The sequence below is a fragment of the Bos taurus genome, chromosome 20 (genome assembly GCF_002263795.3).
Source record: "Bos taurus isolate L1 Dominette 01449 registration number 42190680 breed Hereford chromosome 20, ARS-UCD2.0, whole genome shotgun sequence".
Lineage (NCBI taxonomy): Eukaryota > Metazoa > Chordata > Mammalia > Artiodactyla > Bovidae > Bos > Bos taurus.
In genome coordinates, this window is record NC_037347.1 from 71,614,243 (window position 1) to 71,629,505 (window position 15,263).

A 15,263-nucleotide genomic window follows, 5' to 3' on the forward strand; every position below is an offset into this window, starting at 1 on the left:
GACAAGGAGAAGGGTGAGGGGCCACCAGCTCACAGGGCTCTGCTCCTTCTCAGATTTAGCGAGCCTGGACATCGGGCCGGAGTGGACACGGGCCCTCAGCCTCCACAGCCACTCTGCTAGAACGTGGCCCTAGCACGGAGGGGGCGTGGTGCAGCTCAGCCCCCGCTCCTGCTCGACGTGGCCCGGCTGGACAGGGCCACCCCGGGGCCATGTACTCATGCCCGTGGGTTGAGAGTTTCACCCGTGGCACCAGCTCAGATCTAGCTTCCGTGTGGCCGTGGACCTGGGGACCTGAGGTCCCCTCATGTGCCTCTGGGTCCCAGCTCTCCCTGCCAGTGTCCGAGAGAGGTGTGAGACTGGCTCGGGCTCTGGTGCGTGCTTGCATTGCTTTCGGCCCCAGGCCCCGGTGGCTCAGCGGAAAAGAATCCACCTGCCATGCAGGAGTCACAGGAGACACGGGTTCAGTCCCTGGGTGGGGAAGGTCCCCTGGAGGAGGGAATAGCTACCCACTCCAGTATTCTTGCCTGGAGAATCCCACGGACAGGGGAGCCTGGCGGGCTACAGTCCATGGGGCTGAAAAGAGTCAGACACGACTGAAGCAACTTAGCACGCACGCACATACCCCAACACAGTCAGGAGCACTGGCCTGGACATGAAGCACCTCCCTGCAGCAGGAGAAGCTGGCCCTCAGGGAGGGCTGCTGCAAGGAGCCTGTTGTGGGGGGAAGGCAGGGGAAGGATGCTTGGCTCCCGAGAGTTGTGTACTGGGCTCACAGAGGCCTTTCCAGCCGGAGTAGTTACCGGACACCCCCTCCAAGGGCAGGACCCCAGAGCTGATGTCGAAGACTTAGCTTTTCCCGGCACCAGAGCTCAATCGAATCTCAGAGTCTGGGATGAAGTAGAAAAGGAGAGCTTTATCGCTTTGCCAGGCAAAGGGGTCTACCATGGGCTCCTGCTCCCAAAGCCATGTGTCCCCACTGGGGAGGACAGTGACACGTTTCACAGTAATTGTTCAGAGGGCGTGATCAGCTCATGGACATTCTTCTGATGGGTGGGTGGTGAGCTAAGTAGGAGTTCACATCGTCAGCCTTCAGGTCCGACTGGTCTGGGGTCTGCATGCTTGCAGGCAGCATATAGTTAATCATTAATGCTCCCACCTGGAGGGGTTTCCGTATCTGCAGAATGGCTCAGAGACGCCGGTGTGTGTCCCTTGATGGGAAAACAGGACCTTGCCCCAAGGCTGCTCTTGATTGTCCCTCCCTGGTCTCTATCCCCTCCCTTCCCTAATGAACAACTGCTTGAATCTGCCCCTTAGAACTCAGGGAAGGTCATGGAGGCAGAATGAAGGCTGCTTCCTGTAGCCAGAGAGTGGGGGACATAAGGCCTTGTGCCCGGGGGCGCTGCAGGGCCCTGCACAGAGTCAGGCCTGCTGTCGCTCTGCCTGCGGGCGGGGTGGGGGTCCATCTGCCTCCAGCTGCTTTGCAGAGCCAGTTCGGACGGAGGCTCCCGGGAGCCCATGTCCTACCCTGGCCACACCTGCAGGGACTCGGGGGCCAAGCGGGGTGAGCCCAGGAACATCAAGTGTGCCTGCCGCCCCTTCCACACCCCGAGGTGGCAAAGCCGTCCTCCTGCTCCTTCCTTGACGGTTCATTCGGGACCGGCCACCCAGCAGCCCCGGGCAGATGTGTCATGGCCTCAGACTGCCTTCGGCTTCTGGGAAGCTGGTGAGACCCCTGGTTCTCAGGCCAGTTCCAACAGTTCACATCAGAGCTTCTGGGGTGAGGCTGGGGCCAGGCCCGGGCTCGTGGGGCTCCAGGCTCACAGGGCTTCGGGGCGGGCAGTGGGCACTGCCTTGAGCAGGCACGGCTGGGCTGAGTTCCTGGAGGCTGCCTTCAGCCTCACAGGACTTGAGGCTCTGCAGGGCTCCCCACGCCTGGCTCCTGCCTGGGCTGTCACTGCGCGTAAGAGGCCTTGTGACAGGAAGAGGCCTTGCTGCAGGCAAGCTGCTGTCCCCTTTTACCCCAGAAGCTCTGATGTGGGGTGTTGGGACTGGCCTGAGAACCAGGGGTCTCACCGGCTTTCCAGAAGCCGAAGGCAGTCTGAGGCCGTGATGCACCTGCCTCGGGCTACAGGGCAGCTGGTCCCATCTGCACCGTCCACTGTCAACTTCAGCCTCCTCGGTGGGGACACGGCCAGGTCCAGCATCTTAACAGGTGCTTAGAAGGTGCCTGGTGGACATTCCGTGAACTCGTAGTCACCCTGCACAGCGCCCAGCTTAATAAGAGTTCAACAAATAATGGCTGAATGAAAATGAAAATGCCAAAACAGACACAATGACTCCAGACACTAAGTCTGAGGTCAGTGGTGGGAGGCAGGACCTCACAGTGGCGGCCAGGACAGGGCCAGGGCCCTCCAGTGCGTATAAGGGGGGGCCGGGCACTCCTGCCTCCACACCTGTCCCTGCAGCTCCAGCCCCCCTGGTGGGGGTGGGGATGGTTTAGCGGCCCCATCAGGGCGCTGGCTTTCACCTACTGAGTCTGTGGCTGGAGAGGGTGTTGCATGGAGCCAGCCAGGTGAGGAGTGACCTCTGTGGACCCGCGTCAGCCCCACGCGGGGGCACCTCAAACCCCAACTACTAGTGACCCTCTCCGTGCTGGGGTCTCCGGTACCCTGTTGCTAGGATCTGGGGGAGGGGTCAGCTGACTGCCATTTAAAAGTAGAGTTAGTGAGCAGGCCTCAGGGGTGAGCCTGTGAGGTGGGGCCTGTGGACACGCCCCCACGTCCAGCCGTCCCCCAGCCCCCAACACCCTACCTTCAGAGGACAAGCTGGAAAGGAGGCTGGTTTTTCCTGGCAGGCCCTGGGATGGAGAATGTGGCACCCCTTGTGGAGAGCTTTTACTCATTAACTCGACAGAACCAAGAACGCTTTGCAGGTCGGGCGCTCTCAGCTCCGAGTCCGGCCTGCGCAGGGGGTCCAGAGGCCTTCCCGGCCCAGCACCCCTCTGCCTTCCCCGGGGTGCTCGCGCAGGGCGCACGGGAAGGTGCAGGGTGGGCGTGCATGGCGGCCGCCCAAGGACAAGGCCCAGCTTTCTCAACAGACCAGGGGAGAGGGTTCAAGTCCTGGGCTCCTGCCCCGGAGCTCTGGGACCCTCTTCCCAACATCTCCCCCGCCCCGCCCCACCGCGGCGTCCAGCTGGTGCGGGGGGGTGGGGACCCCTGCCCTGGTCTCTGCAGCGCCCCAGAGGGCACCCAGGGGACTGGCTGTGAGAGGCACCCCGAGGCTTTCCATGGGGACCCCGTTTTCCCCGGGGCCCCTTTGGGTGCCAACGCGCGGAACTTCTCTGGAGGCGGATATGACGCGTCGGAGCCTAACCCACATCTCCGCGCGGACGGAGGCGGGCCCGAGGGAGGGGGCCGGCGGGGGGCCGGCGGGGGGCCAGCCCCGCGCTCTGTCCCTGGAGGAGCTTGGCCCTGCGCCCACCGCCGCGGTGCCCGCGTCCGAGGGCGGGCTGCCCGGGGCGCGTGGGACCCCTGCATCACCGCCCCCGCCCGCCTCCGGGAGCCGCGGGGCCAGGGTTGGCTGTTGTCAGCCACATCCGCACGGCCCCAGCCTTACCGCGCGCGGGCAGTTAAAGTTAAACGAGACGCACCGTCCGGGAGCAAGGTCCTCGGCCCACGGCCACGCCCTGGTCCGCGCTCCGGCCCCCCTCCCGTCGCGGCCCTTGAGGTGTGTGCGGGGCGGGGGCCACAGCCTCCGGCGTCTTGTCCGGGCAGGGAAGTCCAGGGTCGGGCGGCAGGCGTGGACTCTGGTCTGGGCCTCAGGGGACCGTCTCCCCTGGAAACCCTCTCGCCCCTGTCCTGCCGAGCGGAGCCGAACCCCCCCACCCCCTCCAGAGGAGGCTTGCGGCACAGACTTCAGCCCGCGCGCTTGGGGACACAGAAGGTGGCCATGGGGGCAGCACGTGCGCTGTTCTGGCCCCTGTGGGCCCGTCCCTTTTCCTGAAGCCGGTGCCGTCCGGGGTCAGCGGTGCAGTTTCCTCCGAATTGACACTGAATGTCCTATTTATGCCCCCCTCTCCCCGACCCAGGCTGCTGGCCTCCAGCCCCCTGCTCGCTGCTTCGAGCCTTCTGCAAGGCCAGCACCTGCTCTCAGCCTCTGCCCTCCACTGGCACCTCACCTGGCACTCCATGCCTTCGGCCTTGGGGAGACCCCTTTGTGTGGACTCATTCTCCACAGACGCGACTCTCCCACTGCTCAGGGCCTGGCTGTGCAGTGGAGGTGACACTGACCGCCCCCAGCAGCCTGTGACCCACGGGGTTCACGCTGGGGACCCCCGCCCCCCGGCAATGGTGCGCTTCAGGGGCACGTGTCTGCCTCGCGGTGCGGGGCCCCTGTGGGCAGGTCACCCGGAGCCCGCGGCAACCTCCCGCCAGCTCCTCTGAGAGAACGTGTGCGCCTTCTCCTCTTGAATTTCCTCCGCTGCGCTGGTTCCTCTGTCTTCGTCCTCTGTCTCCTGAGAAACCTCTAGCTTCATCCTCCAGCTCCTCCGTTGAGTCTTCAGTTTCTGCTCCAGTATTTTCTCATATTTAACAAAAGGTTTGTAATCGCTGAACGCACTTTTTGGTCGAGGTTGAGGCTCTTTTTCCCGCAGGTTTCCTCACGTCATCCGGCCACTGGCTTTCGGGCCCCAGACCTCCCATCCCCACCCCCAGCGGCGGCCAGTGGGCTGTTCTTGCCCGCGGGCGGCCAGACCTCACGGGGCCCAGTGGGAGCCTGTGGGCTGCGTGGGTCAAGGGCTGGGATGCCAGCATTTTCAGGTCCCTCCTTCCTGCTGGCCCCACCAAAAATCTAAGTATAAAGAAAATAAATGACACCATCGCCCTTTTATTTTTTCCTGGCTTGGGAAAGAAGCGTTAATCCACCTTCCTTGCAGGAATCTGACTTTCATCATTATGGCCGCCCAGAAAGGTCTAGCCTTATCCTCATATGATGAGGAAACCTAGTCTACAAGGGATAAAACAGTAACGTGCTAGTGACCTCAGAACAGAAAGCACTCGAATGTGCAGAAACCCTGACTCTTGATCCCTCAGGCAGGTGGGGCTCCATTGAGCAGCCCCAGCAGGGGGGCCATGGGGGCCCCTGGGGGCCAGCAGTGGTGGGTGGGGGGCCATGGGGGGTCCTGGGGACCAGCGGGGGGAAGCGTTGGTGGGAGGGGCAGCATCCAGGGAAGGGTCCTGGGGCAGCTGCTGCACTTGGTCCTCAGCCTCCTGCGTGCTGGGGGTGCAGAGTGGTCCCAGTGAGGGTGTTGGCAGTACTGTTCTCCTCCGGGGATGAGAACCAGCTTCTCATTCCAGCTTCTCTCATGACCTGGTGCCCATGTGGGGTCCTCTGATGGCCTCCCTGCCTTGGGAACCCTTTGCCCTCTGCAGCGCGATGTCCATATCAGAAATCGATAGTCCCACGGCTTCCTGCTGCTCTGGCTCCGGGCAGTGGCCCATGACAAAGTCCTGGCTTTGGGGGCCATGCTGGGAGCACCTTGATAGTGGTGGCTGCAGCGACAGAGCCGCCACGTGAACGGCAGGCATGGTTTATGACACCTTGGAACATTGACCACACACTTTATCTGCAGAAAACATGTCCTTGGAGAAAACACCTTGCTGAAATTTTTCACATGAAAGTATAAAGGTCGATGGAGGGCTTCCCTGGTGGCTCAGATGGTAAAGGGCAATGAGATGTAGTCCTGCTCCCCTACAGGAAATGTTTGCAGATTCTCCAAGCCCAGCACCACCCCCTCCTCCCGCTCCTCCCCCAGCAAAGTGAAGTGTCCTGTGTCCTGGCTCCAGTGGACTTCAAGGCAAATCTGATTGTTACCCTCAGTCTCCAAGCCAACCACCAGCCCCACTGAGGTTGGCTTGTCTCCTCCCACGATGGCTCCCTGTGATGTAATTCACTTTCTGTTCTTGAATCGTAGAACTGTAAAAAATGCCTTTTCTGGTTTGTTTGGCCTCCAGGGCCACCAGCCTCTAGCTTCCTCATTCTATAATAGCAGAGTCACTGAGTACATGCCATTCTGGGCCCTTTTTACATCTCGTGCAGAGAGGGTTTGTGTGGTGCTGGGGTCTGTGTGACCCTGATGGAAACCTTACTTCTTCCTGCCTTGGCTGTTTTTGCTGGTGTGTGCCTGTCATAGCTCGTGTTCAGTGAATCCTTTTGTGGAGTGAGGTCTCAGTGACCTGATCATCAGCTACTCCAGCAAGCACGCCCTGTGACTGTCTGCATGACCCGTCTGCACCTGGGCCTCTGCCATGGCTCCCGGCTTGGGGCCCAGCTGGAGCAGCTACTCAACCCCCTCTTCTGAGGCCCTGGTCCCTCAAGCTTACCTGCCCTGCACCCTAGTTTTTCCTCACACCTGCTCCAGCTTCACTGGAAGACAGATCAGTAGAAATCATCTAATCTGAAGTATTTCTCAAGTCTCTGAGTTTATATTTTTCATCAAATCAGGGACACTTTTGCTTGTCATTTCTTCAGATTTTTCTACCCCATTTTCCCTCTCCTCTTTCTAGGGGCCCAACTTTACACATGCTGTATCTTCTGTTAGCATCACACACACCACTGAGGCTCTGTCCACTTTTTATCTTTTTCTTTGTACTTTGGGAAATTTCTACTGTTGTCTCTATTTGCTTTTAAGCTTACCTGTTGACTTTTTTTGTATCAGATATTGAATTCTTCAGTTCTAGAGTTGCAATTTGGTTCTTTTAGATATATTCTATTTCAAGGGCCAGCAGATTACACCCATGGGCTGGCTGACTGTTTGTGTCAATAGGAGCACAATGGTGTCTGTCTGTTCATGCATGTCATGGCTGTTTTTGTGCTACAGTGACAAATTGAGTAATTGAAAATCAGAATGTATAGCCCACAAACCTAAACAATTTACTATCTGGCTCTTTTAGGAAAAAAGAAAAGAAAAAAAACCAAATCCTATTCTATTCCACTGCTGAGATTGACTCTTTGTTAATTCATTACAAATATATTTTCCTTTACATCCTTGAGCATGGTTGCAATAGCTTTTTAAATCCTTGTCTGCTACAAGGATTTAGCAACGTCTGGGTCACCTTGAGGTCTCCACTGGTTTGTGGGTCCTGTTTCCATTTCCTCACATGTCTAGTGCTTTTGCATGGTTTCCAGGACACGTAACTGAGGCACTGTAGAGACTCTATCCTGTTAGCTCTTCTGGAGAGCACTGATTTTTGTGGTTGCTGTTGGTCACTGTTATTTTGCCAAGACTGGGCTGAAACTCCAAGTGTGTCTCCCTGTGGTGACAATAGCTGAAATCTCTGGATTTTTAGCTTCTGCAGGCATCTCAGGACCTGCCTCTTGTGTGTGATTCAAGGGTCAGCCAGATATTTCAAGAGTTCATACAGAATTTGGGGTTTGGCCTGTCAAGCTCTTTCCTTTCTGGGATCTGCCTCCTCCCTTTTCAGTTACTGTGATCACCCTGAGCTCTGATTTTTCAATCCAGTCAGGCTATAGGCTTCTGTTTGAGTGTCGGCTACTCTGCATGACCCCCAGTAAGACCTGCCCTTTGGAAAACAGCCATAAGGAAACATGGAAATTGATTCGTGCTGGTCTCTTCCTCAAAGCGTAGGTCCCTCTGGTTTCTGTCTTTGGGCTCTCTTCAGTGTTGTGGGTGTTTATTCCAGACCTCATAGTCATTAACCAGGGCACAGATGGCTAGACAACTCTTGACAGTGGTTCCTTTGCTGGGACAATGGGAGCGGCTCGGTTGGTGCCGTGAGGTGTAACTGTCACAAACTCCACGTTAGAGCCAGTCGTGAAATCATGTGAAAGCAGAGCTCACGTGTGCGCCTCTGTATGTGGAGCTCGTAGAGTAGACTGACGCGGAAGACGGGCGAGAGGGCTCTTGGGGAGAAGGTGCAGCTTGTGGAGAGGGGCTGCTGGCTGCAGACCCACCTGTGGGCAGAGACAAGGCTGCTCACGCGTGGCTTCATTTGAAAACACTGTTATTACTTTTAATATGGTGCTGGAGAAGACTCCTGAGAGTCCCTTGCACTGCAAGGAATCCAATCAGTCAATCCTAAAGGAAATCAGTCCTGAATTCATTGGAAGGACTGGTGTTGAAGCTGAAACTCCAATACTTTGGCCACCTGATGCGAAGAACTGACTGACTCATTGAAAAAGACCCTGATGCTGGGAAAGATTGAGGGCAGGAGGAGAAGGGGACGACAGAGGATGGGATGGTTGGATGGCATCACTGGCTCAATGGACATGAGTTTGAGCAAACTCGGGGAGTTAGTGATGGACAGGGAGGCCTGGAGTGCAGCAGTCCATGGGGTCACAAAGAGTCGGACATGACTGAGTGACTGAACTGATTCTGAGTGTGTATAATTATATGTGACATCATCAGTCACACTGCCATGTGGTTGCTGCCTGCTCTGTAGGGGACGGCATCTGGGTGGATGCCTCTGAAGACAGAATGAGGGTCCTTGGGCCAGTGTCTGTCCAGAAAGGGGCCTCAGGGAGACCACAGCATGGCTGTAGAGAGGACTGGAGAGTCAGAACTGGGGCCTGTGTGGGTTTGGGTCACTGCATGTGTGTGTGTGGGGGGTGTCCCTGTGTATATGTCTGGGTGTCCTTGTGTCTGAGTGTCTCTGTGTGCATGTCTGGATATCCCTGAGTGTGTGTGTCCCTGGGTGTTTATCTGGGTGTCCCTATGTCTGGGTTTCCCTGAATGTGTCTGTGTGTCCCCATGTGTCTGTGTCCTGTGTGTATGTCTGTGTGTTTTTGCCTGAGGTCCCATGTGGACCTGCTTGTCCCCTGGAGCAGGCAGAGCCCCAGGCCTCCCACCCTTCTCTCTGGAAGCGTTGCACTGTTTGGCTGCTCTGAAGCAGGTCTGGATGTACACGTTAAAGTAAAACCAAGGGATTTACCGTGCCTCTGCATTGCGTGGACTCAGCTGAATCTGCTGAGAGATCCTGGGGGCGGTGGCCTCGGACAGCCTGAACCCAGGCCTGAGGTCCCAGGCCACGATCCAAGGGGGTGTGAAGATGGTTGGCAGTAACTTCCCAGCGCCTGCCCTACTCGGGGGCCCCTCCAGAATGGCTGGCTGGCGCGGGTGCCTCTGACCTTTAACATCAGTCCGAGGGTTGTAATTACAGGTCGAGGCACGTGTCCCGTGCTGTGACCATCGCGTGGCTGAGCTCAATTAGCTGTAACTTGCCAGGCCTCCGCCGTCAGTGACCTGTGGGCTGGGAGGTCCCTGTGGAAGGCCAGGCTGCCCCAGGCCAGCCTCACACAGTTCCTGGGGACCAGCCTCCACGAGGCCCCCGGTCTGTCCTGCACAGAGAGCCGTCCTGTCTCCCTCGGGCACCAGTGCTCTGCGTGGTCCTGGCCACCCCCATAGCTCCTGCCCATGAAGTGGCCTGTGGGTCTCGACCTGGCCCTGGCCCCACAGTGGACGCACACTCGGGCCCCATGTTGGCCCTTGACACGCGAGGTGCTTGAGTCCTGGAAACCTTGGGTGGTCTCTGTCCTCCCAGCCAGTGGGCTTCCTGGCAAACTCGGCTCTGATGGGAAAGGCTGCCCCCAACACTCGCTTCCCAGGGCACTCCCCTGGGACAAGGGCCCTCTGTGTCCATGGCCCGGCTCCATGTCCTCCGCCCAGGCTCTGGGGTGCTGGACACGGAGACTGCGCAGTGGTGTGGCTCGAGGTGCCAAGTTCACTGCTCTGACTTGCTTTGTGGGCCCTTCTGTCTTCAGAGTAAAGGAGATGAAGGTTAGGAGGGTGATTGGGCCCTTGGACACCAGGCCCCCCTCAGGTCCCCCCAGTGCAAACCAGGGTGCTGGGAGGCGGCGGGGAGGAGCAAGTGGCAATCCCGCGACTCCCCCACCATCCTCCCGGCTTCCCCAGGAGACCCAGCCACCTGGGGCCTCAGAGGCGGGAAGGAGAGGGCCCAGCAGGTGCTCTGGCCGCCGGTCATCCCAGTCATCTCACGGAAGCTGTGGCAGGAGTGTCTGTCCTAACCACACTCAAGCCAAGGCTGAAGGGAGGGTCTGGCCCACGGGAACACGACCCCACAGGGAGCGGCCACCCTCCTGGTGGGTGGACAGCATCTCTGGGCTGGCCACAGCAGGTGTGCTGGCCCAGGGCGCTTGGAGCTTGGCCCACTAGCTTCTAAAACACCCATTATGGGCTTAATGGCTGAGCCACTCACAAATTGCCATTTAAAATCAATCAAGTCTTCAGCTTAATTAGCTCATTACCATGCAGACTGCCGTCTGGTGGTCACGGGAGAAGGGGAGCGCCACCCGCAGCCTGACTGCCGGGTTGGAGGATTGCTCGCAAGGAATTCCCATCATGCAGAGACCCAGAGCTACAGGCAAGGACAGAGAACAGGAGCCCCACACCCACCCCACGGACTGTTGCTTCCCCCTCCCCAAGACCAGAAAGACCAACTGGGAACCAGGGGCCAACCATACACTGGAGCCCTCAGACCACAGGGAGGGACAGCCCTGTCTGCCCCGATCGCTAGCTCCAGGCATGGGCTGTGGACCACATGGCAGCAAGCCTGCCTCAGGGCGGCCTCCTGCTGTTGGGGGCAGTGGGGCGGACAGAGCCACGTGATGGGGTGGGAGCGGGAGCAGGGGATGGAGGGCTCTCCTGGAGAAAAACATCAGCGAGAAACGGGAAAGGTCCCGTGGGTTTTGACATCACAGACACAGTAGGGCAGAAGCTCACACTGAGACAGTGTCACAGTGACGAAAGTAAAGACTGGAGAAGAGCGAATGCAGTGAGATCCTAGAAATAAACTACATACACTGGAAAAGACCCTGATGCTGGGAAGGACTGAAGGTGAGAAGGGGACGACAGAGGACGAGATGGTTGCATGGCATCACCACTCACTCAATGGACATGAGTCTGAGAAAGCTCCAGGAGTTGGCAATGGACAGGGAGGCCTGGCGTGCTGCAGTCCATGGGGTCGCAAAGAGTTGGACACGACTGACTGAACTAAACTGTACTGACCTTTGAAAGTGAAAATGCACCCGTGCACGTGCGTGAAGAGCCACCTGTTGATAAGAAAAGGCTGATAACTCAGTAACAGTAGCAAAGGCCACGATACACGGGTCACAGAATAGGAAGAAATGTCTCCCAAATGAGATCAGACACTCAGCCTCACTCACAATGAGACAGTCAGATTAAATCTCCGGGAGATGCCCTTTCCCACCTGCCTGGGATGAGGGACAGGTGTGCCTCCCACTGTGAGGCAGGTGTCTGTTCAGGACACAGATGAGCGCTTAGCCGGCCCTGCCTTGCTCAGAGGCGCGTATCCAGTGTCGATGGGCACAGAAATTGGAATGGCATGCCCATCCGTCCACATTGTGTGTGTGTGTGCGCGCGTGTGTATATGTACGTATGTGTCTGTGGTGTGTATACGTGCATGTGTGTAGTGTGTGTGTGCATGTCTATGTGTGTGTATGTGTGTGGGTTTGTGTATGTGTGCGTATGTGTGTCAGAGAAGGCAATGGCACCCCACTCCAGTGCTCTTGCCTGGAAAATCCCATGGATGGAGGAACCTGGTGGGCTACAGTCCATGGGGTCGCTAAGAGTCTGACATGACTGAATGACTTCCCTTTCGCTATTCACTTTCTTGCATTGGAGAAGGAAATGGCAACCCACTCCAGTGTTCTTGCCTGGAGAATCCCAGGGATGGGGGAGCCTGGTGGGCTGCCGTCTATGGGGTTGCACAGCGTTGGACACGACTGAAGCGACTTAGCAGCAGCAGTGTATGTGTGTGCATGTATTTTTTCTCAATGGGTGAAAAGTTCAGATCACTTTTTCTGTGGGTTTTCAGGGTTTCCGTCCAAGCAGGAGCATCTGGTCAGAGGTTAGCCTATGTCTTATCCACCCTTTGTCCAAATTATTAAGGTTTTCTAGTAACCATACAGGAATGTGGCAGAGGATTAGGACTCCGAGTCCCAAAGGGCAGAGTTTTGTTGTTGTCGTCATTAAGGGTCACCTGGCTCCTTGGAACCTTCCTGCCCCGCTGGCCCCACAGCTGCCAAAGACAACTGTGATCTGAGACCCGCCGTGAACGTCTACTTTGGGGAGATGTTTGGCTGAAGAGCAAACTCTGAGCCTGAGTTGAAACCAGCCTGCTGTCTTGGCAGGGGGTGTGCTGGGGTCGGCTGGCACTGGCCACACCTGGCCCTGGACCTGACGACCCTGCAGTGCTGGCCTCTTCAGAGGGGCCCCCAACCAGTGGTCACCAGATGTGGCCCCATGGAGCCTGGCCGGGGCAGGAGGCACAGGTTTCTGGGAACAGCAGCTGGGACTGGCAGGGCGGTCCTCCATGCAGCTTACTCGGGGCTCATTGGGGCTTTTGAGGTGCAGGAGCGGAGGCCACGCGCAGCCCGGGAGAAGCGTGGCCTCACAGCAGCCCAGCAAGCAGGGGACTCAGGCTGCACCATGGTTCTGGCTCTGGGAGGACTTTGTAACTCAGCTCCCAGATGCCAAGTGGCAAGAGGGAAAGGAGAGGACACGCCATCATCTGTGGACTCAGTGAACCCCTGGGAGGCCAGGCGAGAGCCCAGGCCTTTCTGTGACGGCATCACTCCAAGGGAGCAGCACAGACTCCTGGGTCCAGGCCCACTGAGCCTGGCGTCCAGGTGGGGCCCGGGGCCCGCAGGGAGGGCTCTGGGCCAGGCTGAGGCATGGGAGCAGGCCGTGAAGGAAGAGACGCATCTCTCCGTCCCTGGTGGGCAGCCAGCTGGACACGCGTGTGCAGGGAGCAGGTGTGGCGAGGCCTGGGCTCCTGGGCTTCTGCCTGTCTCCCCGTCAGGGACCCTCCCATCCTGGGCTCGGAGGGCCCTCTGGGGGGTCGAAAGCCTGCAGACCTCAGGGAGACCAAGCTCAGGCCTCCTGCTGATGGGCAGGGCGGGGCCGGAGGGTTTCCAGGAAGCGTGGCCCCTACTCTGGCCCCCCAGCCCGAGCTCACAGGCAGTCTCCTGCGTGGGCACCTTGGGCCATGCAGCTGGCAGCCCCCCTGTGGGCTGGGAACCGTGTCCCGTGGAAACAATGAGGCGCCAGCCTCCTAGCCTCTGAGATCGTCTGTGAAGGCAGGACCCCACCCTGTCTTCCTGGGTGGCCGCCCTCACAGGACTCCCATGAAAACTATCAGAGAAAGAAGTGGGACCTCGTCCTGACATACAGATGACCTGCTGCTGCCGCGGTACCCGAGCCCAGGAGGCCTGCGGGCTCCTGGGGGACACCCAGCGGGTCCTCAGGGCTTCAGGGCCCATTCTGCCCCACTGGCTGAGACCTGAGGCTCCCTGAGCTACAGAGCAGGGCCCACTCCTGCCCCACTGCGCCTCAACCAGACCCAGAGAGGACTGTCCTGGGGAAGAGAGATAGACCTTCTGAGATCCAGCATCTAGCCCCCAAATGTCACAGGTCGCCAGTGAGGAGTCAGGCCAAGGACAGGGTGTGGGGCTCCGGGATCGGAACCTAGGTCCCAGGGGGCTAGGGCCGTCGGCCAGGCTGTTTGCTGGCTGGACCTCGTGGACCACACCCTGTGCTCTGCCTCCTCCCTGACCCCGCTGCTCCTGGGTCCTCGCATCTCAGGAGACAATCCTTAGAATACAAAAGAAGACTTCTTAATAAACAGAACTTTGTTTTCCAGTCACACAGTCATGTCCGACTCTTTGCCACCTCATGGACTGTAGCACACCAGGCTTCCCTGTCCATCACCACCTCCTGGAGTTTACTCAAGCTCATGTCCACTGGTCAGTGATGCCAAACAACCATCTCAGCCTCTGTCGTCCTCTTCTCCTCCTGCCTTCAATCTTTTCCAGCATCACGGTCTTTTCCAATGAGTCAGCTCTTCTCATAAGGTGGCCAAAGTATTGGCGTTTTAGCTTCAGCATCAGTCCTTCCAATGAATATCCAGGCTTGATTTCCTTTAGGATTGACTGGTTTAATTTCCTTGCTATCCAAGGGACTCTCAAGAGTCTTCTCCAACACCAAAGTTCTAAAGCATTAATTCTTCGGCACTCAGCCTTCTTTATGGTCCAACTCTCACATCCATACATGACTACTGGAAAAACCATAGCTTTGACTCTATGGACCGCTGTAGGCAAAGTAATCTCTTTGCTTTTTCATACACTGCCTAGGTTTGTCAGAGCTTTCCTTCCAAGGAGCAAGCATCCTTTAATTTCATGGCTGCAGTCACCAACCTCAGTAATTTTGGAGCCCAAGAAAATAAAGTCTGTCCCTGTTTCCACTGTTTCCCCATCTATTTGCCATGAAGTGATGGGACCAGATGCCATGATTTAGTTTTTCAAATATTGAGTTTTAAGCCGGCTTTTTCACTGTCCTCTTTCACCCTCATCAAGAGGCTCTTTAGTTCTTCGTTTTCTTCCATGAGGGTGGTGTCATCTGCATTTCTGAGGTGATTGATTTCTCCTGGAAATCTTGATTCCAGCTTGTGATTCATCCAGCCCAGCATTTTGAATGATGTATTCTGCATATACTTTACATCAGCAGGGTGACAATATACAGCCTCCATGTACTCCTTTCCCAATTTTGAATCAGTCTGTTGTTCCATGTGGCCGGTTCTAACTGTTGCTTCTTGATGTATATACAGGTTTTGCCAGAGGTAGGTAAGGTGGTCTGGTATTCCCATCTCTTTAAGAATTTTTTTGTTGGGATCCACAATAGTTGGTTGTGATCCACACAATCAAAGGCTCTGATATAATCAATGAAGCAGAAGTAGATGGTTTCTGGAATTCTCTTGCTTTTTCTATGATGGATGTTGACAATTTGATCTCTGGTTCTTCTGTGTTTTCTAAATTCAGCTTGTATATCTGGAAGTTTTCTGTTCATATACTGTTGAAGCCTAGCTTGGAGAATTTTGAGTGTTACTTTGCCAGCATGTGAAATGAGTGCAATTGTGTGGTAGCTGGAACAGTCTTTGGCATTGCCTTTCTTTGGGACTGGGATGAAAACTGACATTTTCCAATGCTGTGGCCACTGCTGAGTTTCCCAAATTTGCTGGCATATTGAGTGCAGCACTTTCACAGCATCATCTTTTAGGATTTGAAATAGCTCAGCTGGAATTCCTTCACTAGCTTTGTTTATAGTGATGGTTCCTAAGGCCCACTTGACTTCACATTCCAGGATGTCTGGCTCTAGGTGAGTGATCACAGTATTGTGGTTATCTAGGTCATTAAGATATTTTTTGTACAGT

The 15,263-nt window shown here is 56.8% G+C and overlaps 1 protein-coding gene across 2 annotated transcripts in view; it reads left to right on the forward strand.

The window, feature by feature from the left end:
- SLC9A3 (solute carrier family 9 member A3) overlaps window positions 1-15,263 on the forward strand; it is a 38,151-nt gene that overhangs the window by 6,906 nt on the left and 15,982 nt on the right. The window lies entirely within an intron of this gene.